This window comes from Pan troglodytes, chromosome 13 (genome assembly GCF_028858775.2).
Source record: "Pan troglodytes isolate AG18354 chromosome 13, NHGRI_mPanTro3-v2.0_pri, whole genome shotgun sequence".
NCBI lineage: Eukaryota > Metazoa > Chordata > Mammalia > Primates > Hominidae > Pan > Pan troglodytes.
In genome coordinates, this window is record NC_072411.2 from 51,858,041 (window position 1) to 51,885,373 (window position 27,333).

Sequence of the window (27,333 nt, forward strand, 5' to 3'; positions counted from 1 at the left end):
ATAAATGGTGCTGCGAAAACTGGCTAGGCATATGTAGAAAGCTGAAACTGGATCCCTTCCTTACACCTTATACAAAAATTAATTCGAGGTGGATTAAAGACTTAAATGTTAGACCTAAAACCATAAGAACCCTAGAAGAAAACCTAGGAAATACCATTCAGGACATAGGCATGGGCAAGGACTTCATGTCTAAAACACCAAAAGCAATGGCAACACACGACAAAATTGACAAATGGGATCTAATTAAACTAAAGAGCTTCTGCACAGCAAAAGAAACTACCATCAGAGTGAACAGGCAACCTACAGAATGGGAGAAAATTTTTGCAATCTACTCGTCTGACAAAGGGCTAATATCCAGAATCTACAATGAACTCAAAAAAATTTACAAGAAAAAAATAACCCCATCAACAAGTGGGCAAAGGATATGAACAGACACTTCTCAAAAGAAGACATTTATGCAGCCAACAGACACATGAAAAAATGCTCATCATCACTGGCCATCAGAGAAATGCAAATCAAAACCACAATGAGATACCATCTCACACCAGTTAGAATGGCAATCATTAAAAAGTCAGGAAACAACAGGTGCTGGAGAGGATGTGGAGAAATAGGAACACTTTTACACTATTGGTGGGACTGTAAACTAGTTCAACCATTGTGAAGTCAGTGTGGCGATTCCTCAGGGATCTAGAACTAGAAATACCATTTGACCCAGCCATCCCATTACTGGGTATATACCCAAAGGACTATAAATCATGCTGCTATAAAGACACATGCACACGTATGTTTATTGTGGCATTATTCACAATAGCAAAGACTTGGAACCAACCCAAATGTCCAACAATGATAGACTGGATTAAGAAAATGTGGCACATATACACCATGGAATACTATGCAGCCATAAAAAATGATGAGATCATGTCCTTTGTAGGGACATGGAAGAAGCTGGAAACCATCATTCTCAGCAAACTATCGCAAGGACAAAAAAACCAAACACTGCCTGTTCTCACTCATAGGTGGGAATTAAACACTGAGAACACATGGACACAGGAAGGGGAACATCACACACAGGGGCCTGTTGTGGGGTGGGGGGAGTGGGGAGGGATAGCATTAGGAGATATACCTAATGTTAAATGACGAGTTAATGGGTGCAGCACACCAACATGGCACATGTATACATACGTAACAAACCTGCACATTGTGCACATGTACCCTAAAACTTAAAGTATAAATAAAAATGGTTTTATTCTCTTCCTTAGCTTTTATCCGTCTCCTTTTGTAAGCCATATACATTCGAACAAACTAATGATAATAGTAAGATCTAGTTTCAAGGTAGTGGACTGCAACATTGAAGTCTGTAGACTTCTTTGCCAAGAAAAATGTTTCTTGGCATTAACAGTTTTTCCATCAAATACAAAATTCTGAGTGAGATACATCACTAGAGAGTATACGAGTTCTTCCACTCTGGTCGGCTTATTCTATGGAGTGAGACTGATACTACTGCTTATCTCATAGTTTTGTTATGATAATATTTATTAAAAACTCAGACTAATGTTTGACACACAGTAAATACTAAAGAAATGCTTACAGAATAAATAAATACATTCATAAATAAGTCAATCTCTGTTGTAGTCATGCCATATTAATTACAATCCACATGCTAGAGTGTGTGATATTCTCTCTGCCTGGTTTCCCAACTCTCTTTCTATTTATTTAAATCTTATTATTCTTCAAGGACTGTGCAGATCCCACCTTTCTAAGCCCTTCAGGACAGACAACTCTGGACTCTACTAACCTCATGTTTCTCCTTCACTCGTTTGCACTTATGCACAAATATCCTATTTGCTTTATTTAGTCTTTACCATTGGTTGTTAACTAGGCAAGGACATTAGAATTCCCTGGGTTGCTTTTCCAAAATGTATATCCCTAGGCCAAACCCCTAGAATTTTTAGATTCAGTGAGTCCTGCCTGGCACCAAAACATGCACATTTTGATAAGGTTCTTCAGCAAAGCCAATATAAGCCACTAGTCAAGATACACTGATCAAAATTACCTTTTGTTGCCAGTATGTAGATTATCAATGCAATTATAAATATCTTGAAGACATAGACCATGCTTTGTTTTTCTTATGTAAACATGGCCACTACTGAATAACAGTCCTCTTTCGTGTTTCATTCTAAGATCTCTGAGAGTGGCACCCAGGTTATGCCTTGCCAATGGGTTGGGGAGTGTATTAGTTCTCATGCTGCTAATAAAAATATACCTGAGAGAGACTGGGCAATTTATAAAGAAAGAGAGGGTAAGTGGACTCATGTGGCTGAGGAGGCCTCATAATCATGGCAGAAGTTGAAAGGCACATCTTATATGGTTGCAGGCAAGAGAGAATGTGAGCCAAGCAAAAGGGGAAACCCCTTATAAAACCATCAGATCTCGATGACTACCACAAGAACAGTATGGGGAAAACCGACCCCATGATTCAATTATCTCCCAAATGAGTTCCTCCTACAACACGTGGGAGTTACGGGAGCTACAATTCAAGATGAGATTTGCGTGGGGACACAGCCACACCATATCAAAGAGGGACAAAGAGAGCCACAGGTAGATCATTCAACTGTTGCCACAATTATGTTATGTCATGAATAACCAGAAATCTTCAGTGATATACCAAAAAAGGCACTCTTGTTCATGTTTCTGGAATCAGCAGGAATAGACTAGGCACCTGTGCTCATTCCGGCTGGGCTTTTGCACATATTTGTGGAGTCAGCTGACTGCTGGCTGGGCCCACCTAATGTCTGCTGTTCAACAGCTCACTCATGTATCTGTGAGCTGACTCTGTTCCATGTTACTTTGGTCTTCCTCCTGAGACCAGAAGGCTAGTCAATGCAAATTTTGGAGGACAAGAAGGCAACCCCAGATGTGCAATCTCATTTCAAGCCTCTATCTGTATCGCATTGGCCAAGGCAAGTCATGTGATAAAAGCCCCCTCATGGAAGGTGAGTACTGTACATTACATGACAAAAGCTGTAAATACAAGGAGGTGGGAAGAATTGATGACATTTTCTCTACATGAAACTCTTGTTAATGTCTCTTTTCTGCACAGCACCCACTCTGGTGCCTTCGTGCAGGTCATTTCTTACTGCTTATAATTCTGATAGAATGTCTTTAAAACAACCTTATCACCCTGAGTAAGCAAGTAAGGAATCTTGTTCAGAGAAAAAATGTTGCAAATAAACAATCACATTAATGCTATTTCATTTGCCATTAAATAGAAAAATATCACCCTGTATTCCACAGACTTGACATCACCAGAATAATATGTCACACTTCATTAGACTAGAACATCAAATGTAGAAAACAAAATATTTGCTGTTCAGTAAGATTATCTGCTACTTGAACAAGGTTTGAGGAATTGTCAATATGATGTGTTTGAATCCAGGAAATTAAACCAAGAACGGTGACTGAAAAATATGTTAAAAATCCCACACATTTGTTTTGAAAGGACACAGCATCTTGTTATCACTTGTGATTTGACTGTTGGTTCCATCTCTATTACCTGTGTTGTTGCTTAGTGAACTGCTGCAAAGCAACCCATGAAGTATGTTATAAAAATTCAATTGACTAATACTAGAGAATCACGTTGGGGAAGAATGGGAGTTTTTGCTAAGTTCCCTGGGATCTAACAAGGCCATGCCATCTTTTTGTCTAAGGGACTTTATCTCTTAATGGATTAGAAAATTACAATATAGTATGGCATAACCAACTATATCTATAGACAAACAGTAAATAGCCAAAATAATAGATAAATTACTATAGCCATTTTTCTAAATTAATGTGCTCATTTTCTATATTTGATTCTTTACTTGCTCTCAGGTAGGTACTTCATTGGCTCCTGGTGAGAGATTGATCAGATATTTGAATATTAAATAAACTATTGTGAGGGAAATTGCTTTACAACCCTGCTTTGTCCTTATTCTTCTGTGGAATTTCAGGCAAATCACTTAGCTGATGGATATTCTTATCTAAAAGAAACAAGTCACTTTGGACATATAGTTAGCAAGGGCCCTTGCCTATGTAGCTGAACAACAGATAATGGGCCTGAAGTAAACTGTAAGTCTGTCAAATACACACCTTTGTTGAGAATCACAATGTATGGGTAGGTTCATATTTTATTAAAGCTGTGCTGTTTTATTTGATTTCTCTTTCTAAAAGGAAGAATGTTAACTTTTAAAATAAAACAAAAGGCAGCATAGAGATGCAGACTATGTGGTTTGGCTGTGTCCCCACCTAAATCTCATCTTGAATTGCAGTTTCCAAAATCCCCACATGTTGTGGGAGGGACCAGGTGGCAATAATTGAATCACGGTAGCTGTTTTCCCCATCCTGTTCTCGTGATAGTGAGTTAGTTCTCACAAGATCTGATGGTTTTATAAGAGTCTTCCCCGTTTGCTGGGTATTCATTCTTCTCTCCCCTGCCACTTTGTGAAGGACATGTTTGCTTCCCTTTCTGCCATGACTGTAAGTTTCCTGAGGCCTGCCCAGCCCTGTGGAACTGTGAGTCAATTAAACCTCTTTCCTGTATAAATTACCCAGTCTCAGGATGTCCTTATAGCAGCGTGAGAATGGACTAATATACTAGGGTGTGGGCTTATGCAACATACTTAGTACAGTTCAATCTCATTACCTTACATTGATGGTGAGATTCTCAGTCACAACTACAGAAATAACTAAAGCAGGTGGTGATTTTTATATAACTGAAAAGTTTCTTCTTAGACTATAATTGCTAGAGGAGAAAAACAGAGAAGCATGAGAATCTTATATGTGTAATTACAAAGGAACATGAGAACAGGTCAATTTTCCTAGTAAGTCAGAAACCATAGTTCTCCACAGCATTGAGAACTCTCTCCCTCTTGCACAAATGCACACATATATGTCCACTTGGTTTTTAGGCAATAGCCCAGCGGGATCAGGCTGGGCACAAAGTTGGACCCTCAGGAGAGTGGGTCTAGTTTCCCTTTCTTAAATGGAAAATGCTGTGAAACTAACATTGTAATTTCTCTTGTAATCGGAAAGGAGAAATAATAGCTTTGGGATTCAGTTCTTTTATGAACTCTTTGGTCAACTATGTAGGTAGTGTGACTTGCAGTAAGGAAAATCTAGCCAGCTCTTGGATGAGCTAAGCTGGGCTTAGGACACTATATAATTAAGAGATGTTAGCAGAATGTTTCTACAGGAGGATGAGGGGAGCAATGGCTGGCCCTGACTTGGGACCAGTCCACATTCACCTTGGGAAAGTGAAGGGTATAATGGAGACAAAACTAGTGGTGGAGAATAAATTATTTCAGAATGTTTGTTATCAAGAGAGTTTGAATCTTTGTGCCTTGTATGTGGATAAATAGGCAATGAGTAGAAAAGCATGGTGCTATGAATGTTTAATAACCAAATGATAGTTTCATGTCAAAGCTACTGATAAGTATATGCAATTTTAACTTCATTTGATTGCAGCAGTAGGACAAGCGAAAACTGAAACAATAACTTTCAGGATTTAAAAGTTTAAAAATTCAAGCTGCATAGTATTGTCTTAGAATGGAGCAGTGAGGACAAAGTCATTCTTGTAATGGCAAAAAAAAAAGATGAGTCATGGAAAAATGGTTAATTAATGCTTAGATTCATAATTTGATGCTCAGCTGTGACAAAGATCACCAATATATTCTACAAGAAAAGAGAATAACATATTTTTAGGAGGTATCCTGTACATGAGGAAAAGCGTTCCATTTAATTTTGGGTTGTTTCTATAAAAATAAATATTGTGAATCAATATAGGATTGATGGTGCTGTTGAGAACATTTGGTATGTGACTCATGCTTTAGAACAGCACTTTCCTATCAGGCAACTAGCCAGAGATCCTCCTACTGCTGGAAAATGTGTTTAATCAGAAGACAGGCTTTAATTAATTAGGATCATGCAGCTTGCTAACTGTCCATCTTTAATTTTCCAGGAGCCATTTCCTCATCATAATGATGCAGTAGCCATAATTATTCCAATCATCCAAAAGAGAAGACTTTAAAGTACAGTAGTTAGCCATCAAAAAGAGAAGGCTAATATCCAATTATGAGAGCATTTTCCCAAGGTAAATAATTCCTTTTGTTCTGGATAGATGTATTTTTGCCTATTTCTACCTTTGTTGGACTCCATTTTCTTGCCCTTGAATAGCTAAGTTCTCTCCTAACTGTTCTGAATTCAATAACTTTCTCTACTCCAGAAACCTTTCCAGCTATTTTTAAGCTCTAGCCAAATTGTCTACATTGCCTAAATAAGTAAAAAGATGGCACATGAAATAAAAATGCCCAGCAAAAAATTTGGAGAAATCTCTCATGATATGTGGAATTTTAATAGATGTAAAGTAAAAAAAATTGATTGTCAAATATTTGGGCAATTATGAGCTAAATGAACAAAATTTTTGCTTTAGGATTTATCAGTGTGTTTGCTCTACTGATATATGTAGGCACGTTTATGAAGCAGGTTCACTGTGCACTGGTTACCAACTTGTCTGAGTCTGGTGAGGCCCAATACCCACACACACAGCAAGTTGCATGAAGTGGGTTTAGTAAGTATAGATGGGCAGCAAGAGACAAAAGAATTCTAGTATTCATTGCCAGCTAATCCCATAAGCCTCAGGAAAGCTACCTGGGGTAGATGGAGTTTTTACGGCATATGCCCCACTTGCATCACAGCTGGTGGTCCCCAAAAAGCAGCCCATCCTGGGTAACATGACATGCTGGGCTAAAGCATTGAAGGACATCCTGTTTCAGGGTTGGGGGTAGTGGGGAACTGGAACAGAGCCCAGACTGTTCCAGCCAATTTCCTCCTTATCTCAGGATTTTGCATTCGCAGCACATACTGCAGTTATTCTTGAGAACTACATGAGAAAAAGGGAAGAGAACTGGATTGGGTCCCAGCCACCTGGAAAGCTGTCCAGCATCATTGGCATTAGACTTCCTGGTCTTTCCACCTCCATGATATTTTCATGGGAAAAGGGAGTATGGGGGAAGGAGTTTCCTCATTTGAGTAACTGGTAATATTACCATTTTATTTCAAAACCATCATAAGATCATACCTTCCCACCATGTCTCCTATTACAAAAAGTTTGAAAATGGCTTCATGATTCCCACTGTAAAGGAGAAAGAAAACCTGATTCCATATGACTCACAGCATACATTAAGCCTATGTTAGTCAAAATAAACCAGGCAAATGGGGGTGCCCAATCTCTAAGTTTTAGCCCCTCAGCCTTTACTTTTTAGATACTTTGATGATATAGATAGTCATAGCCCAATGGGCTAAGAATTGTTCATTAAATTTTAACATTTTTGGGGGATTATACAAGTAAATGAAAACAAAGTTGCTTATTTGACATTATTTTTTAACCTGGAGCATATAATATTTAACTATTGATTATTTGATTGGTGCATACTGAAAACTATAATCCATATAAATATTTGGCTTTAATCCATGCTATCATCTCATTTGCTAAGCCTTAGCTTAAGCTACTATCATCTCTTTCCTGACAATTGTAATCATCTCCTGTTAGTCTCCTTGTTTATACCCAGGTCACATTACAGACTTCTTCACCCAGCAGCCAGGGGGATTAATTTAAAGCATAAATGAATCCAGACCATGTTCTTTGCTGCTCTGAATCATCAAATGATGTCCTGTGGTATGCAGAATTCAAAGATGGCCCTCAGATTTCCACACCCTCATGTAAAACATCTTGTATAATTATTTGGAATAACCTCTTGAACGTTAACGGGACTTGCAAATATGATGGGATTTCACTCAAGATTGTTACAGTATATCACAAAATGGATTTTGTAAATGTAATTAAGGTCCCAATTCAAACCTTGCCTTCAGCTAATTAAAAGGGGCATTATCCTGAGCAGGCCTGAGCTAATCGAATGAGCCCTTCAGAGAGATCCAGGTCTTCCTGGAGGTCAGAGAGATTTGTTGTCAGCAAGATGTTCCCCTGGTGTCCTGGAAGAAAGCAGCCATGTTGATGGAAGGAGGGAAGGAGGAGACAGTTGGCAAAGATCTGAGAGCAGCCTCTAGGAGCTGTGAGTGATCCTTGGCTGACATCCAACAAAAAGATGGAGACCTCAGGCCTACAACCACAGGGAAATGAATTCTACCAATGACCTGAATAAGATGAAAGAGCACCCCAAGCCTCAGATGAGAGCATAGTCCCTGCCAACACCTGGCTTGTAGCCTGGCCAGACTCTGAACAGAGAGCCTTGCAATGCCATGCTAGATTCCTGACCCATAGGAACTGTAAGTTAATCAATTTATGTTGGTTTAAGCTTTTATGTTTGTAGTAATTTGTTATGTAGAAAAATAATATACTTCTATCTCTAACAGAAGAATATATGCATGGCTTTAGTAAGGATTTTGGATTTTATTCTGGGATCTGGCCTTCTCCTTGTCATCATCTTCTGTTCTGTCCATTGTTCACACAGCTTTAGCCATACTGCTCTCACAGCTCTTAGAATACTGTGGTGTGCTCTTGCCTAAGGGCCTCTGTTCTTATTGTTTCCTATTCCTGAAGCCCCCTGCGCCAGGGCATCCACATGGCTTCCTATCACACGTCATTCAGATTAGTAAGAATAAGCTAACTCGTCTAGTCAGGATAGGCGGGGGTTTTGTTGTGCCAATAAATAATCCCCAAATCTCAATGACTTAAAATAACAAAAGTTTGTTATTCCTTTTTCCTATATGTTTAGTATAGATCAACAAGATGGCTCTCCTTATCACAGGCACAAGGGTCCCAGGCTGATTGAGGCTTCCCATCTTGTAACGGATTTTTAAAATTAATGTTAGCATAGTATATGTTTCTCTATCCCTTTACTCTCCTGGATCCCATTACATTTAATCTACTTGTGTCTTTATATTGAAAGTGGATTTCTTATAGACAACAAATACTTTGGTTTTTCCTTTTTAAAATCTGACAGTTTCTGTCTTTTAATTGTTATATTTAGATCACTGACATTTAAAGCAATTATTGGTATAATTGAATTAATATCCACTATGTTTGTTACTATTGTCTATTTTTGACTTTGTTCTGTTTCTTTTCCTTTCTTATATTTGTCTTGTATCTTCTTCTGCCTTCTCTGCTTTTAGTATATGATTTTCTCAGCATATCAATTTTATTATTTTTTAACTTTCTTTAGTAATTTTCCTTGAGTTTGCAGTATACAGTTATAACTAATACAAGTCCACTTTTAAATAACAGTGTGTCACTTCATGGGCAGTACAAGTACTTCACAGCAAAATATTCTCAAGTCCTGCCTCCCACTCTGTAATATTACTGCCATTCCTTTATCTAAAAGCTATAATTACTAAATATATGGTAGATATTATTTTAAACAAGCTTTTTCGTTAAATTCAAAATAAAATATTTTATTGTACCTTTATTACTTCTCTAATATGCTTCCTTTTTAATGTAGATCTGAGTTTCTGACATATTCTTTTCCTTCTTTCTGAAAAATTTCTGTTTTATATTCATCGGAAAGTAGGTCTACTGGTGAAAATTTTCCTCAATTTTTGTTTGTCTGAGAAAGTCCTCATTTCTCCTTCACTTTTGAATGATAGTTTGATAACATACAGAATTCTAGAGTTTTTCTCCAACACTCCAGTCTCTTCTTGCTTAGTGCCTATGTGGTTTCTGAAAATAAGTCCAATATGATTATTGCCCTTGATCCTCTACAGATAGGATGTTTTTCTCTTTGGCTTCTCTCAAGATTTTTTTCTTTGTCTTTGATTTTCTGCAGTTTGAATATGATATGTGAATACACACACACACACACACACACACACACAGATGTAGGGGTGTGTGTGTGTGTATTCTCCTGCTTGGTGTTCTCTGAGTTTTCTAGATCTTTGATTTTGTGCCTATCATTTGTTTGGGAAAACTGTTAGTCATTATTGCCTAGATTTTTTTCTTCTGTTCTCTCTATTCTCTTTTTCATATTCCCATTATGCATATATGATACATTTTGTAATAGTTTAACAATTCTTGGATATTCTGTTCCATCTTTTTCTATTCTTTTCTTTTTCTGTATTTTACTTTTAGAAGTTTCTTTTGACACTTTCTTCCTGCTCATGATTCTTTCCTTGGACATATCCAGTCCATTGATGAGCTCATAAAAGACATTTTCATTTATTATAGTGTTTTTGATCTCTATCATTTACTTTACATTTTTTCTTAGAGTTCCCATCTCTCTGCTTTTATTACCCATATGTTCTTGCAGGTTGTACACTTTTTTCCCTCATAGCCCCCATCATATAAATCAAAGTTTTAAATTCCTAGTCTGATATTCCTACATCCCTGCCATGTCTGCATCTGTTCTGATGCTTGTTTGGTCTCTTCAAACTGTTTTAGCAAGCCTTGCGATTTTTTTTTGTTGTAAGCTAGACATGATGTACTGACTAAAAGGCAGTGAGGTTAACTCACTTTTAGTGAAAGGTTTATCTAGTTAAGAGGTAGATTGTATTTACTATTGGCTGTAACTGCAAGTGTCAGAGGCTCAAATTTCCTTTGTTCTCATTTTCTCTCCCCTGTTGCCTTTGCGTTTCCTTAGAAACTTCTAAAATAAGAAGCATGCAGTTCTTTCCATTGTATTCCCCTGTGTTACATGGCAGCCCTATTGATATGATGGTAAGGTGTGTGGAGAGAGGAAGCATTCTCTAACTCTACGCTTTGGTCTCAGTCCTTTAGTGAGCTTGTGCCTGTGCAAGTGCTTCCCAGTCTCCCTTCCTTTTAGTTGATGTGGGAAAGATAAAGGGGTATGGGGTTGGGTATTTCCATTTTTCCAGGTCAGTTAGATTCTGGTAAAACCTTAGTCAGTCAGGCCCTGGTAAAATATGTTCTCTTGAGGGCATGCCTTGTTAATGAGAACAGAAGGCTCTGAGTATATTTCAAAATAGCTACTCTCTTCTTCCTCTGCAGGAAGCACCAGAGGATTTTTCTTAGATATTCTCTGTGAAAACCTGGTGAGTCCTGTAGGTGAAATTCCCTGAAATGTGGAGTGCCCCTAGGATTGAGCTTTGCTGGAGTGTTTAACTCTAAAACTTGCTTACGTTGTGCCTCCAGCAATTCCATCAATTACCATTTCAGTTTCCCTGCCCCAGTACTGGTTCCCATGGAGATTTCTACACCTTCTGTAAGTTGTGGTTCTCTGTATCACCTATCGGTCTCTCCGGTTCTGGGGACAGGGATTTGCCCTGTGACCTCAGTTTTCTGAAGGATCTAAAAATAGTTGTTGATTTTTAGTTTGGTCAGCTTTCTTCTTGCCGAGTGGACAGGAGGAATGACTTTCAAGATCCTTTCCTGCTGGACTAGAAACCAGAAGTGGTAATACCACTATGGGACTGAAAGCTTTGACACAGCATGGGGAAACACCTTAGAGAACTGCACACTGGCTCCTAAATTCCTCAGCCTGACAGCGATACATCATTTCTATTCATATTTCATTGGCCAAAGTAAGTCATATGGTCACATCCAATTTTTAAAGTGTGAGTAATCTAACCCTCCTGTGTTTGTTGAAAAAGAGAACCAGAAGTGCTGGGGAACATTATTAAAGTTGAGCAGAGGACTCTATATAGGGTATTGCTAACTCAGTCTACCACTTTGCTTTCTTATCATATAATATTTTCTCCTGGCATTTGACAATACCACATTTTACGATAGGATATTACAAAGAAACCTATTATGCTAGATATTCTGTTTGTTGCTTGTCTCCCCACTCCCATCTACACCAGTGTGAGCACCATAGGAACAGGAATTTTGTCTTTACCCCCAAAATAATATCCCCACTTTAATCCCCTGAACACAGGATATTCCAGGCTCTGTACACATTGGGTGAATGACTTAGTGAATGTTCGTTTGTTTAAACCCTGAGAACCCTGAAAGATAAATTCTTGCTTGAATTCACTGTAATAGCCAAATCAGGCACAGAAACTGTCTCTATGACCAGAATGAAGCTTATAGAACTTGGGAGGAGCCTTTGTCACACTGGCTGGGTGCATCCTTTGCTATCAGATAGCAAGGAGAGAATGAAAATGCCTCAGAAGTTCCTTAGGAATACGGTGCTATTTTAAGACCAAGGCATATACAGCCTGAGGAAAAACGAGATTGAAAATAAGCTTAAAGTTTTAAGTAATGCAGGCAAAAAGTGTCAATAACTTGAAAAATGGACAATACTCAATTTAAAAATCTTCCCATCTCAGTTTTATGTTGATAACCAAGGATATGCAGCTTTCATTTCTCACTAAAAAGCAAAAAGCTAAATCATGTCTTGAATATGAAATGTGGATGCGGTGCTTGGAACATTCTCCTTCTCAAGGAACAGAACTGCCAGATCCTGGGGTGCTTGAAATGCATGCTTCCTGCTGGTTCAGTCTCACCCTCTTTGTGCTTCTTTATGCTTATTGTTCACTCTGAGCTTAATGAGTGCATTCAGGCATGTAATGAAGAACAACACTATCACACAAACACTTTATTGAAGTCCAAAGATATAGTGGTTTTATCAGTTATATTATTCAGTAGAGTAAATTTGCAATTTATTTAAAAATACATCAATTGGGTGACATCTGGAACACTGGTGCATTGACACAATATTAGCAGCCATGCTATAAAAGAAAGTCTTAAATGGATGGCATTTTGTCACAGTGAGTGTACAGTTTTTGTCTCTCTATTTACTAGAGGAAATAGATGAGAGCAACGCAATTGTGAATCACAGGTCCTTCTGGTGTGAAATTTATCCTAACTAAGCTTAAAACATTTGATAGCCAAAGGCATGAGCCTCCATGGCAAATAGTTCTCATTTTCACTTCTGTTAGCCTTTGTTAATGGAATGAATATATGACTAGAGGGCAGGTGAACCCTGCTAGCTATCCAAGAGTAACTTGATCTAAGCAATTCACTCGTCTTTTTTTTTTTTTATCTTTCTTTTCCTTTTCTTCTTTGGTTAATTTTTATGTATTTATTTTTTTATTGCTTTTTAATTATACTTTAAGTTCTGGGATACATGGGCAGAACGTGCAGATTTGTTACATAGGTATGCATGTGCCATGGTGGTTTGCTGCACCCATCAACCTGTCATCTACACTAGGTATTTCTCTTAATGCTATCCCTCCACTAGCCCCCCCACCCTGCAAGAGGCCCCAGTGTGTGATGTTCCCCTTGCTGTGTCCATGTGCTCTCATTATTCAACTCCCACTTATGAGTGAGAACATTCAGTGTTTGGTTTTCTGTTCCTGGGTTGGTTTGCTGAGAATGATGATTTCCAGCTTCATCCATGTATCTGCAAAGGATATGAACTCATTCTTTTTTAAGGCTGCATAGTATTCCATTGGTATATATGTGCCACATTTTCCATATGCAGTCTATCATTGATGGGCATTTGGGTTGATTCCAAGTCTTTGCTATTGTGAATAGTGCTACGATAAACATATGTGTGCATGTGTCTTTATAGTAGAATAATTTATAATCCTTTGGGTATATACCCAGTAATGGGATTACTGTGTCAAATGATATTTCTGGTTCTAGATCCTTGAGGAATCATCACACTGTCTTCCACAATGCTTGAACTAATTTACACTCCCACCAACAGTATAAAAGTGTTCATATTTCTCCACATCCTCTCCAGCATCTGTTGTTTCCTGGCTTTTTACTGATGGCCATTCTAACTGGCATGAGATGGCATCTCATTTTGTTTTTGATTTGCATTTCTCTAATGACCAGCGATGATGAGCTTTTTTTCATATATTTGTTGACCACGTAAATGTCTTCCTTTAAGAAGTGTCTGTTCATATCCTTCCCCCACTTATTGATGAAGTTGTTTTTTTTCTTGTAAATTTGTTTAAGTTCTTTGTAGATTCTGGATATTAGCCCTTTGTCAGATGAATAGATTCCAAAAATTTTCTCCCATTCTGTAGGTTGCCTGTTCACTCTGATGATAGCTTCCTTTGCTGTGCAGAAGCTCTTTAGTTTAATTAGATCCCACTTGTCAATTTTGGTTTTTGTTGCAATTGCTTTTGGTGTTTTATTCATGAAGTCTTTGCCCATGTGTGTGTCCTGAATTGTATTGCCTGAGTTTTCTTCTAGGGTTTTTATGGTTTTTAGGTCTTACACCTTTAAGACTTTAATCCATCTTGAGTTAATTTTTGTATAAGGTGTAAGGGAAGGGATCCAGTTTCAGTTTTCTGCATATGGCTAGCCAGTTTTCCAACACCATTCATTAAATAGGGAATCCTTTCCCCATTGCTTGTTTTTGTCAGGTTTGTCAAAGATCAGATGGTTGTAGATGTGTGCTGTTATTTCTGAGGCCTCTGTTCTGTTCCATTGGTCTATATATCTGTTTTGGTAGCAGTGCCATGCTGTTTTGGTTACTGTAGCCTTGTAGCACAGTTTGAAGTCAGGTAGCGTGATGCCTCCAGCTTTGTTCTTTTTGCTTAGGATTGTCTTGGCTATATGGGCTCTTTTTTCGTTTCGTGTATAATTTAAAGTAGTTTTTTTCTAATTATGTGAAGAAAGTCAAGGGTAGCTTGATGGGGATAGCATTGAATCTATAAATTACTTTGGGCAGTATGGCCATTTTCATGATATTGATTCTTCCTATCCATGAGCATTGAATGTTTTTCCATTTGTTTGTGTCCTCTCTCATTTCCTTGAGCAGTGGTTTGTAGTTCTCCTTGAAGATGTCCTTCACATCCCTCATAAGGTGAATTCCTAGGTATTTTATTCTCTTTGTAGCAACTGTGAATTGGAGCTCATTCATGATTTGGCTCTCTGTTTGTCTATTATTGGTGTATAGGAATGCTTGTGATTTTTGAACACTGATTTTGAATTCTGAGACTTTGCTGAAGTTGCTTATCAGCTTAAGGAAATTTTGGGCTGAGACAATGGGGTTTTCTAAATATACAATCATGTCATCTGCAAACAGAGACAATTTGACTTCCTCTCTTCCTATTTGAATAGACTTAATTTCATTTTCTTGCCTGATTTCCCTGGCCAGAACTTCCAATACTATGTTGAATAGGAGTGGTGAGAGAGGACATCCTTGTGTTGTGCTGGTTTTCAAAGGGAGTGCTTCCAGCTTTTGGCCATTCAGTATGATATTGGCTGTGGGTTTGTCAAAAATAGCTCTTATTTTGAGATACATTCCATCAATAGCTAGTTTATTGAGAGTTTGTAGCATGAAGGGGTGTTGAATTTTATTGAAGGCCTTTTCTGCATCTATTGAGATAATCATGTGTTTTTTGTCATTTGTTCTGTTTATGTGATGGATTATGTGTATTGATTTACATATGTTGAACCAGCCTTGCATCCCAGTGATGAAGTGGACTTGATCGTGGTAGATAAGCTTTTTGATGTGCCGCTGGATTGGGTTTGCCAGTATTTTATTGAGGATTTTTGTATCGATGTTCATCAGGGATATTGGCCTGAAATTTTCTTTTTTTGCTGTGTCTCTGCCATGTTTTGGTATCAGGATGATGCTGGTCTCATAAGATGAGTTAGGGAGGAGTCCCTCTTTTTCTATTGTTTCGAATAGTTTCAGAAGGAATGGTACCAACTCCTCTTTGTAGCTCTGGTAGAATTTGTCTGTGAATCCGTCTGGTCCTGGACTTTGCTTGGTTGGTAGCCTATTAATTACTGCCTCAATTTCAGGACTTGTCATTGTTCTATTCAGGGATTTGACTTCTTCTTGGTTTAGTCTTCAGAGGGCGTATGTGTTCAGGAATGTATCCATTTCTTCTAGATTTTCTAGTTTGTTTGTGTGGAGGTGTTTATAGTATTCTCAATGGTAGTTTGTATTTCTGTAGGTTCAGTGGTGATATACACTTTATCATTTTTATTGTGTCTATTTGATTCTTCTCTATTTTTTCCTTTTTTAGTCTTGCTAGTGGTCTATGTATTTTGTTAATCTTTTCCAAAAAAACACCAGCTCCTGGATTCACTGATTTTTTTTGAAGGGTTTTTTGTGTCTCTATCTCCTTCAGTTCTGCTCTGATCTTAGTTGTTTCTTATCTTCTGCTACCTTTTGAATTTGTTTGCTCTTGCTTCTCTACTTCTTGTAATTGTAATATTAGGTTGTCAATTTTAGATCTTTCCTGCTTTCTCCTGTGGGCATTTAGAGCTATAAATTTCCCTCTAAACACTGCTTTAGCTGTGTCCCAGAGATTCTGGTATGTTGTGTCTTTGTTCTCATTAGTTTCAAAGAACTTTTTTATTTCTGCCTTCATTTCATTTTTTACCCAGTAGTCATTCAGGAGCAGGTTGTTCAGTTTCCAACTACAGTTTCCACAACTGTAGTTGTGCAGTTTTGAGTGAGTTTCTTAATTCTGGGTTCTAATTTAATTTCACTGTGGTCTGAAAGACTGTTATGATTTCTGTATTTTTCATTTGCTGAGGAGTGTTTTACCTCCAATTATGCGGTCAATTTTAGAATAAGTGCAGTGTGGCGCTGAGAAGAATGTATATTCTGTTGATTTGGGGTGGAGAGTCCTGTAGATAACCATTAGGTCTGCTGGTCCAGAGCTGAATTCAAGTCCTGAACATCCTTGTTCTGTCTCATTTTCTGTCTCATTGATCTGTCTAATATTGACAGTGGGATGTTAATGTCTCCCACTATTATTCTGTGGGAGTCTAAGTCTCCTTATAGGTCTCTAAGAGCTTGTTTTATGAATCTGGGTGCTCCTGTATTGGGTGCGTATGTATTTAGGATAGGTAGCTCTTCTTGTTGCATTGATCCCTTTTCCATTATATAATGCCCTTCTTTGTCTTTTTTGATCCCTGTTGGTTTAAAATCTGGTTTTTTTTGTTAGTTTTGTTTTTTGTTTGTTTGTTTTGTTTTGTTTTTGAGACAGAGTCTTGCTCTGTCACCAGGCTGGAGTACAGTGGCATGATCTCAGCTTACTGCAACCTCCGCCTCCCACATTCAAGTGATTCTCTTGCCTCAGCCTCCTGGGTAGCTGGGACTACAGGTGCACGCCACCACACCCAGCTAATTTTTGTACTTTTAGTAGAGACGGGGTTTCACAATGTTGGCCAGAATTGTCTGTAGCTCTTGACCTTGTGATCTGCCCACCTTGGCCTCCCAAAGTGCTGGGATTATAGGCGTGAGCCACTGTGCCCAGCCTAAAGTCTGTTTTATCAGAGACTAGGATTGCAACCCCTGCTTTTTTTGCTTTCCATTTGCTTGGTAAATATTCCTCCATCCCTTTATTTTGAACCTATGTGCATCTTTGCACGTGAGATGTGTCTCCTGAACACAGACTCTGATGGATCTTGACTCTTTATCCAATTCTCCCATCTGTGTCGTTTAATTGGGGCACTTAGCCTGTTTACATTTAAGGTTAATATTGTTATGTGTAAATTTGATCCTGTCATTATGATTCTAGCTGGTCATTTTGTCCATTAATTGATGCAGTTTCTACATAGTGTTGATGGTCTTTCTTTACAATTTGGTATGATTTTGCAGGTGCTGGTACCAGTTTTTCCTTTCTATATTTAGTGCTTCCTTCAGGAGCACTTGTAAGGCAGGCTTGATGGTGATAAAATCTGTCACCATTTGTTTGTTTGTAAAGGATTTCATTTCTCCTGCTTATGAAGCTTAGTTTGGCTGGAGATGAAATTCTGGGTTGAAAATTCTTTTCTTTAAGAATGTTGAATATTGGCCCCCACTATCTTTTGGCTTGTAGGGTTTCTGCAGAAAGATCTGCTGTTAGTCTGAGGGACTCCCCTTTGGGGGTAACCTGACCTTTTTCTCTAGCTGCCCTTAAAACTTTTCCTTCATTTCAACCTTGATGAATCTGACAACTTTTGTATGCTTCATGAAGTTCTTGTGCTATGTTTTTCAGCTCCATCAGGTTATTTATGTTCTTCTCTAAACTGGTTATTCTAATTAGCAATTCCTCTAACCTGTTTTCAAGGTTCTTAGTTGCCTTGCACTGGGTTAGAACATGCTCCTTTAGCTCGGAGCAGTTTGTTATTACTCACCTTCTGAAGACTACTTCTGTCAGTTTATCAAACTCACTCTCCGTCCAGTTTTGTTTCCTTGCTGGTGAGGAGTTGTGATCCTTTTGAGGAGAAGAAGTTTCTGTTTTTTGGAATTTTTAGCCATTTTGCACTAGTTTTTCCTCATCTTCATGGATTTACCTACCTTCGGTCTTTGTTGTTGGTGACCTTTGGATGGGGTTTCTGTGGACATCCTTTTTGTTGATGTTAATGCTATTCCTTTCTCTTTGTTAGTTTTTCTTCTAACAGTCAGGCCCCTCTGCTGCAGGTCTGCTGGAGTTTGCTGGAAGTCCTCTCCAGACCCTGTTTGCATGGGTATCACCAGTGGAGGCTGCTGAACAGCAAAGATTGCTGCCTGTTTCTTCCTCTGAAAGCTTTGTCCCAGAGGGGCACCCACCAGATGCCAGCCAGACCCATCCTATATGAGGTGTCTGCCAACCCCTGCTGGGAGATGTCTCCCAGTCAGGAGGAACAGGGGTCAGTGACCCACTTGAGGAGGCAGTCTACACTGGGAGAGCTAGGATGCTGTACTGGGAGAGCCGCTGCTCTCTTAGAGCCAGCAGGCAGGAACGTTTAAGTCTGCTGAAGCTGTGCCCACAGCTACCCCTCCCTGCAGGTGCTCCGTCCCAGGGCGATGGGAGTTTTATCTATAAGCCTCTAACTGGGGTTGCTGCCTTTCTTTTAGAGATGCCCTGCCCAGAGAGGAGGAATCTAGAGAAGCCTCTTTTTCCTTTTAATAAAATATTTTATGGAGTTTTCAGAGCATGCTCATATTCATCTCATCTGATCTTTACAACATCTCAGTGAAGTTGGTTAGTCAAGGGTTCTCACTTCCATTTTTACATAAGGGACACATGGTTCTTGGGGAGTTGAGTGGGATGGGGGACTGGGGTTTTGACTCTAAGCCCTATGCTTTTTTTTTTCTTCATTATAGTGCAATGATACTTTAGGTCTCAGTTTCCTTACTTCAAACTAATGATAAATATACCTAGTTTGCCAACTTATCAATTTGTTGTAGGAATGACAAGACATTGCTGAGTTTTGACATTGCTGAGTTTTAAGAACTATGACTAATCAAAGCCATATGTAATTGTGAAATAATTTTCTTGCTTTTGTCAAACCCAAGGGCTCCTTTTTTCAGATCAAAAAGTCTTCCTCTACAACAGAAAATGGCCAAAACTGATGCATGTGTACAGAGTCCTGGAGTTCCCCATGTGAAAACATTTAGGAATAAACTCTCTTAAAGAAAAAATGGAAGGTCATTAAAAAGCAACCAAATAGTAAATCCGATTTGGCTTTATACAGAGACTGTGATCAAATTTATTTTTTAATGATGAATGATTGGTTTGCTTGAATGTAGTTCTATTTTCTCACTCATTGATAAATATTCCCCTCTTACTTTCGAATTAGTTCTGCTATATAGGATTATGATTTTTAAGAACAGAAGTACAAAAATAAACAGATATTTTATATGCCAAAATTGGTTATGACCAGAGCCTTGTTTTCAAAAATTAGAGAAATTTTCCAGTAAAGGACCAGAAATATGGTCTCTGTCAAGAATTCTCATGTCTACCATTGTAGAGTGTAAAAATAGCCATGAGAAATATATGAGTGAATGGGTGTGTTCCAAAAAAACTTTATTTATGAACACTGAAATGTGAATTTCATAAAATTTTCATATGTAATGAAATGCTATTTATTTTTTCAACCACTTAAAAATGGAAAAACCATTCTTAACTTATGGTCATACAAAAACAGATGATTGGCTGGATTTGGCGCATGGGCCATGTTCAACACTAAACTAAAGCACCAAACACTCATTGTTGCTGGAGACACTGCTGAGTTCCAATGATTCTTGGAGCTGGAAAAGGATTTCTAGGGAGTTTTTTCTCACAACACAAATTTTCAGCACTAATGTCAGCAAAAGCAATACTTTAAAGCAGGGATCTAAAAGTTAGTTGGTCATCTTGTTGTAAGAAAAGTAGAAGTATTTCCTTGTCAGTAAGTTAGAGATCCCAGCTTACATTCAAAAGAGAAAGATTATTGAGCATAATTTGGCATAGAGCTGGCAAAATCTTGGAGCAAAGGCTTTAACAATCTCACAGGGCTTAGTGCATTTCCACTCTCAATTTGGTGCTCAATAAGTTTCTGTTGAATTAATTGGAATTCCCACGAAGTTTCTAAGTTTTTGCTTATAATGTAGAACGAAGTGAATATAGACTATAATTGTCTGTTTAGAAGACAAAGGGTTAATGAGATGAACCTTTTAGTTCATTTAGAAATGAACTCTTTACTGCCACTTGATGAAGGTTGATTAAGAAAGACTTAAATGACAGTGAGGTTTTACAAAACTGCTGGCAGTAGGGCAAGGTGTGCACAATATCTAAATGATTAGCTATTATGAGCATGATAATACCCATGACTAAGCTAATTTGTGGCTATAAATTGGATATTTATGGAACCTGTTAAATTATTTCAGATCTCCAGTGTGTAATTCAATCACAATGAAGCAGCTAATTATTGCTATGTCCTATTATCTAAGAAGTTCAAACCTATTCCAAACTTCTTTGACTCACAGTCAATACCATGACATTTTAGTACCTAACTTATCTTTGTGTTTTTCATGTGCGTTACTTTTATTTGTTCAACTACATCACAAGTTTCTTTTGGGCAGGGTCATATTACATAAATAGGAGCAACATAATGGTTAGGAGCAGGGCTGTAAACTCAGATTGCTAGGGTTCAAATTCTGCTTTGGCATTTACTAGAAATGCAATCTGGAGCACATTACCTAGTCTCTCTTTGATCTTAGTTTATTTATTTGCAAACAGCAATAATAATAAAGGTATCTACCTGACTGAGTTGGATTGCTGGGAGAGCTAAATGTATCAATGCATGTAGGCACTCAGAGCAGTTGCTGGTACACGGTTAAGTCTTAGATAAATGCCGGTTAAAAATATGCCTTTGGGTCCTAGTCTGAGGCTATAAAATCCTATTTATAAGCTGATGATTTCTCCAGTCCTGATCTTTCCAGTGAACCCCATATAAGTTATCCACTTGGAATATTTACACATCTCCACTTGGAAATCAAATACACATCTCAAAAGTATCATACCCACAAAACACACTTGATTTCTTTTCCACCTCAAACCTATTCTCCCTTAGTGTTTCCCATCCTGATATAAAGACCAGCTTTAGACTTCAGGCTAAAAAACAAATACAATCCTGCAATTTCCATCTTTAACCTCTTTCTTTTTCACATATTCCATGTCCTCTCCGTTAGGCTATTCTGTGAGTTCTATAACATATATCTAAATCCACCTAACGCATCAGTTTGCCTATCCTGCTAGTCTGTATCATAATGATTTCTTTCTTAGGCTATGATTGCAGGCACCTCCTAACTGGTCTTCCTTCTTCTGTCCACAATCCTCTACCATTGATTTCCCACACACTAGCCAGAGTGCTGCATGCACAGCACCCACAGAGTCACACAGTTCCTGGTACATGGTAAGAGTTCAAACTGAAGGAATGTTTGATTGGAATATTTGGAAGCTAATTTATGTATAACCATATGATAGGCACTAAGAGAATTTGATTAAAAGTGATGTAAAATTCTCAATAGTCTCTGCCTTTTAAAATTATTGAAATAAGTAATTCCTTTACAAGTGAAATCAGAAGAAGATAGAAATGCGTAATTTGGAAGGTTTCTTCAGACTATAAAATTCTGAGTCCATGATTTGTTAAAAGCCGTAAGGCTAAGAATATGACAGATAATTCAACCTAGATGAATTTTTTACTGGAATATTCTTGAAAAGAGTACTGGATTGGGAAGCTCTTGTTTAACAAACCCTGCATTTGTACAAGAAAGGTTAATTTGTGAGTCCTACACTTATACCAAACATATATATTTTATATTCATGCAGTTTGTCAGGACATATTATTTTATAAAAAAGGAAAAGAAAAACTCCTTCCTTAATTAGATCTTTCAGAAGTTAAAGTAGAAAAACAATTTGTGTCAAATTATGAATCTCCAAATATTTTCTTTTGCAGTACTGCTCTAGCCTATAAATCTTTTATTCAAGTATCTTTTTAAAAGTTAAAGTGTTTAGTATAATTTTTTAATTGTGAAGTTTTTCATTTTTATGTATTTATTTTTAAGATGATGTTTAAGTGTTTAAAGGCTTAGGCCTAGGATGTTTTAAATATTAAGCCCTGATTCCCCTCATTTCTCTGTAGTGAATTTTGATCAGACTGAGACATACTACAAAGGACAGTTGCCAGAAACACCACCCAAAGGTATATTTTAAGCTGGCATTTATTGATGGCTAGAGAATAAGGGGCTTGTTAGGTCATAGCATGCTGCTGAGGGCTGATAGGTCTATATCTCTTCCTGGGACACTTTCAGTCTGCAGCCCCTCTCCTGTCTATCCCATTTTTTCTTCAGTGCCAGAGAGAGGTACATGATTTTTGTATCCAGAAAATCCAGAGACCCTTTTCTTTTGACTATAAGTAAGGAGACTATGAATAGACATGGGGGAAAAATGAAAATTAAAGGAAGAATGGAAAAAGATAAGGAGAAAATGGTAGTCAGAAGAGGAATGAAAAACAAAGAAAAGGAAGAAAGAAAATAGATTAGCTCTCAACTTCTGAACAATATAGATAAAACTAATTATATGTTTGTGTGTATATATATATATGTGGTGTGTATATATGTTTGTGTGTGTATATATATATATATGGTGTCTGTGTGTGTGCACAAAAGTAGCCTACCTCTGTCTGCCTAGAGACCTTGAAACAATGCTGTACCTATAGCAAAGCACACACCTAGAACCCAGATGATCTTGATCTATAATCATAATCTCCACTAAAAGGAATCAGATCCAGGGCTTCTTGGAGAGATGACTGATTGTGGAATTTGGGCAGGAAAGAACAAGACGAGCCTGGAACATTTTGTGACAGAAAGTAAGAAGATGTCCAAGGAATGACAGACCCATGTCAAAAGAACATAGGAACCAGCTCGAAGGGACTTCCACTGGACAGATTTGAGAATGATTTCAGCATCAAAATATAACAACAACAATAATAATTGTAATAATTACAATTCATTATATAAAATAAGAATTCATGAGTCCATTTTTATATTAATTTCCAAAACACGCAAATAGATAAGTGAAAGCTGCTTTTCTTGACAGTAGAGTGCCAACCAATTAATGTAGAAGAAATGGTGGATGCTAAAACTGGTGGATAAAATTCTGACAAGAACTGGTATATTTGCATAGGCTTAAAGTATCCCAAATTCTTTATTAATTACAAAGACAAAAAAACTTTTCAGTGGAAAAAGTGCTGTATACCAAAGTAAGCTTTGTTACTACTGGGCACACTAACATCAAATATTTTCAGATACGATCAAGAGAAGGACAAGCGATCACTTCCACAGAAGTCTTGCCAAAGCCAATGACCTGAATTTAATCATGAGGAAACATCAACCAAACCCAAAGCAAGAAGCATCCTATGAAGTAATTGACAAGTACCCTTCAAAATTGTCAAACTCATGAAGGATTAAAAGACAGAGGAAAGCTTCTAGATGAAAGGAAAGTAAAGAGATTTGACAACTAAATAAAATATATGTTCCTTGGTTGGATCCTCAACTTAAGGAAAAAATGGCTGTAAAGAACATTATTGGAACAATTGAAAAAATTTGGATATGAATTCTGGATTGGTATCTTAGTATCTGTGGGCTGCCACAACAAAATACCATATTCTGGGTCGTTTAAACAACAGAAATTTATTTTTTCACAATTCTGGTGGCTAAAAGTCTAAGATTAGAGTGTCGCCTGGTTGTTTTCTGATGAGGGCTCTTCCTTTGGGTTACAGAGCCACCATCTTGCTGTGTGCTCACATGACCTCTTCTTTGTATGCACAGGCGCATACACACACACACACATGAGAGAGAGAGTCCTGGTTTACCAATCTCATTGGACCAGGGCCTCATCCTCATAACCTCATCTAAGCCTAACCACCTCCCAAAGGCCCCATCTCCAAACACCATCACATTGAAAGTTAGGACTTCAACATATGAATCTGTGTGGGGGACACAAGCATTCGGTACATAATCTTCAGGTATCAAAGTTAAGTTTCTTGATTGTGATAACTATGCAGGCGTTCTGTAAGAGAATGTCTTTGCTCTTAAGCAAATCAGCCTAAAATTTTTAGGGGTAAAGAAACATATTGACTCCAGCTTACTGTCATGGTTCAGAAAAAAAAAATGTACATATACATACACAAATAGAAAAAAAGAAATTAGGCAAAAAAGTAAATACCTGTAGAATCTGGGTAATGAGTGTAATGGGATTTCCTTGTACATCAAAATAAAAGGTACAAAAAATGTTATTCAAAAGGATTCTTGGAGCTACAAGGTAGATTCTTATTATCCTTCATCAATCAACCTATTACTACTTATCCAGGGAGTTAGCAAACTTTCTCCATGTTATTTAATCTTCTTTCTGAAACTGTTGATTAATCTTCTGGCTTTCAAAGAATAAAAATCTGAAAGTCATCAGGTTCTCAGCATCTGTGATATTAGGTTAACACGAGTAATGCAACACTTTGATAAGATATAATTTCATAGAAAAAATACAAAGTCCTGCATTTGAATGTAAAAAATCAATTGTTTTGGAACAAAATTAAAGATAGATAGCTAACAACTGCTCACCTGAAAAATCAGAGTTGATAAGCAAGTGCAATATAAAATATTAAAATGTATATGTGATTGTACATGTTGTAATTTTCTATGTGAATGTAATTACACTTGGTCATAATTTTTGGATTTTCTTTTAAAGGCATCAGTGTATCAGTTAGTGCTTGACAATAATTCTTTATGGCATCGTTGTTTAGTCTTTTTTTTTTTTTTTTTTTTTTGAAACAGAGTCTCACTCTGTCGCCCAGGCTGGAGTGCAGTGGCGCAAACTGGGCTCACTGCAAGCTCCGCCTCCCAGGTTCACGCCATTCTCCTGTCTCAGCCTCCCGAGTAGCTGGGACTACAGGCGCTTGCCACACGCCCGGCTAATTTTTTAATTTTTTGTATTTTTAGTAGAGACGGGGTTTCACCGTGTTAGCCAGGATGGTCTCGATCTCCTGACCTCATGATCCGCCTGCCTCAGCCTCCAGGATTACAGGCTTGAGCCATTGCGTCTGGCCCATTGTTTAGTCTTAATGTGATTATTCACATATTTCTATTTTCATTGAAAATGTAATTCTTAATAAAGCACCTTTCTTTCAAAATATAAACATTTTTTCTCTCTCTGTAGAAAACAATAACATACAAAAATAGGGGCTTACTTTCACCTTTTTTCAAAATCTTAATGACTTACAAAATTATGTAGTTTATTTTCTATGCCTTTTCAAACTACATGAATTTCAAATAACAAGAATATATGTATCCTCATTTTCTATTTGAGATAAATGTTTTGGGTCTTAAAAACATAGAATATATATATTAAACGAGGTATTTATATGAGCTACGGATAATCACGTTTATGCCCACATATGGTGGACTACTTGAAAAAATTGATTCCTCCCTAGGAGGAGAAAGGAATGATGGTTCTAGATTTTGCCTTAAGTCAGTAGTTCCAAATACAGATCTCCCTTGTACTGTCTTGAGGTCCCGAATGCTGTGCGCTCAATGCAGGGTTAGCTATTGAGGAGGTTTGGCAAATAGTGAGCTACTTTTTGAATTGAGTGTTGAAAATGATCTCAGCTACCCCAAATATGGCCTATAGTTACATTGCTCTCCCAATCACCTTGCAACAGATAGAGTTTTATTTCATGGATTTGAGACCTTGGTGAGTTAAATATGGAAGGAGATGCAGTAAAGATTAGAAATGGGGGAAGGTATCCAGAAATGGCAGGATGGGTGGATGTGACAATAGTGTGAAGTGTGTGAACAGCAAGAGGACAATTCAGTATGTCCACGCTGCCAAGGAGGAACCCAAGGAAGAAAGGTGGATATGGAATTTGTGCAGGGTTTGCCCTAGTGAAGGGCTTGTGGAACAGAGATGCCCCACATCCAGCACCCTTTGTGCTTTCAGGAATCATGTAGTCAGATGCTACCACTCATAAAGCATTGGCACCATTGTAAATACATTGCCCACTTTGCATGATTCTTTATTAAAACATCATGTGCCTCACAGAAGTAATATTTTATCTTTAAAATGCCTGTCCTGTCAACTTTGTCTCCTTAAACTTCCTATCACATCTTAAGATTTTTGCTACTATCTTTATTAGGCACAAATATCAAAGTTATACCTGCCTTATAAAAAATTGAACAGTTTTTCTTGGCTTTTAATACCCTGAGACAATTTAAAGAACATTGGGACTATCTGGTCTTGTTTTTGCTTGTCAAATCATAATTGTATACATTTATGAGATATAATGTGGTATTTTGATATCTGCATACAATGTGGGATGATTAAATCAAGCTAATTAACATATCTAGCACCTCATTTACTTGTCCTTTTTTATGGTGAGACATTTAAAATTTATACTGTTATTATTTTGAAATACTATATACAAGACATTCTTCTTGACTATAGTCACCCCGCTATGCAATAGATCTCAAGGCCCATTTCTCCTGCCTATCTGAAACTATGTAACTCATTTTCCTTCTGTTTTTGCAGATATTTCTCCCCTGGACCTTGTTCCCAGGCTCCGTGTGAAGCTGAACACTCTGCATGATCTCCCTGCCACCATAGCAAGCTATGAAGTTCATTACACATGCAGGTAGCAGACAATACAGCTCTGCTTCCATTTCTGAGCACCTACGGTAGACTGCCATTATTCAGTGTGCCAGCCTGTTTCCAAGCCTACAATGTATAGTTCCTCTAGTACGTAAACTCATTTTTTTTCTCAGAGAGCCAAGTAGAGACACAGGCAGTTTTCTTCTCAAAATGTGCCAGAAATTCCAAAACAATCTCAAAGCATTAAAGGCTATGTGCAGAAAGCACATGCAGTTGTAGAGTCCCTCTTTTGCAGAAACTTGCACCTCAGCCCACCAGCATTTCCTTGGTGCTTCTCCTCCTGACCCTCATCCTCATGCACAGACCATTGGATATTACTGCACTCATGTACTTGTGTACTTCTTTCTAACAGCTGACTGAAATCTTTCCTACATTTTCAGGGTGATGGGCAGAAAGTTTTTCTCAGGAAACATTGTAGGGAAGCTGGCAGGGGACAGTTATATATATGGGGAGGGTCACATTCTATTATTCATG

At 37.8% G+C, this 27,333-nt stretch overlaps 1 long non-coding RNA gene across 1 annotated transcript in view; it reads left to right on the top strand.

Annotated features, from left to right (window-relative positions):
- Positions 1-27,064, top strand: part of LOC134807982 (uncharacterized) — a 104,079-nt gene extending 77,015 nt beyond the window's left edge. The window contains exons 2-3 of the long non-coding RNA XR_010149753.1: positions 5,996-6,127; positions 26,740-27,064. This is a non-coding gene — a long non-coding RNA (uncharacterized LOC134807982). The remainder of the gene's footprint in view (positions 1-5,995; positions 6,128-26,739) is intronic.
- Positions 27,065-27,333: the final 269 nt, after the last annotated feature.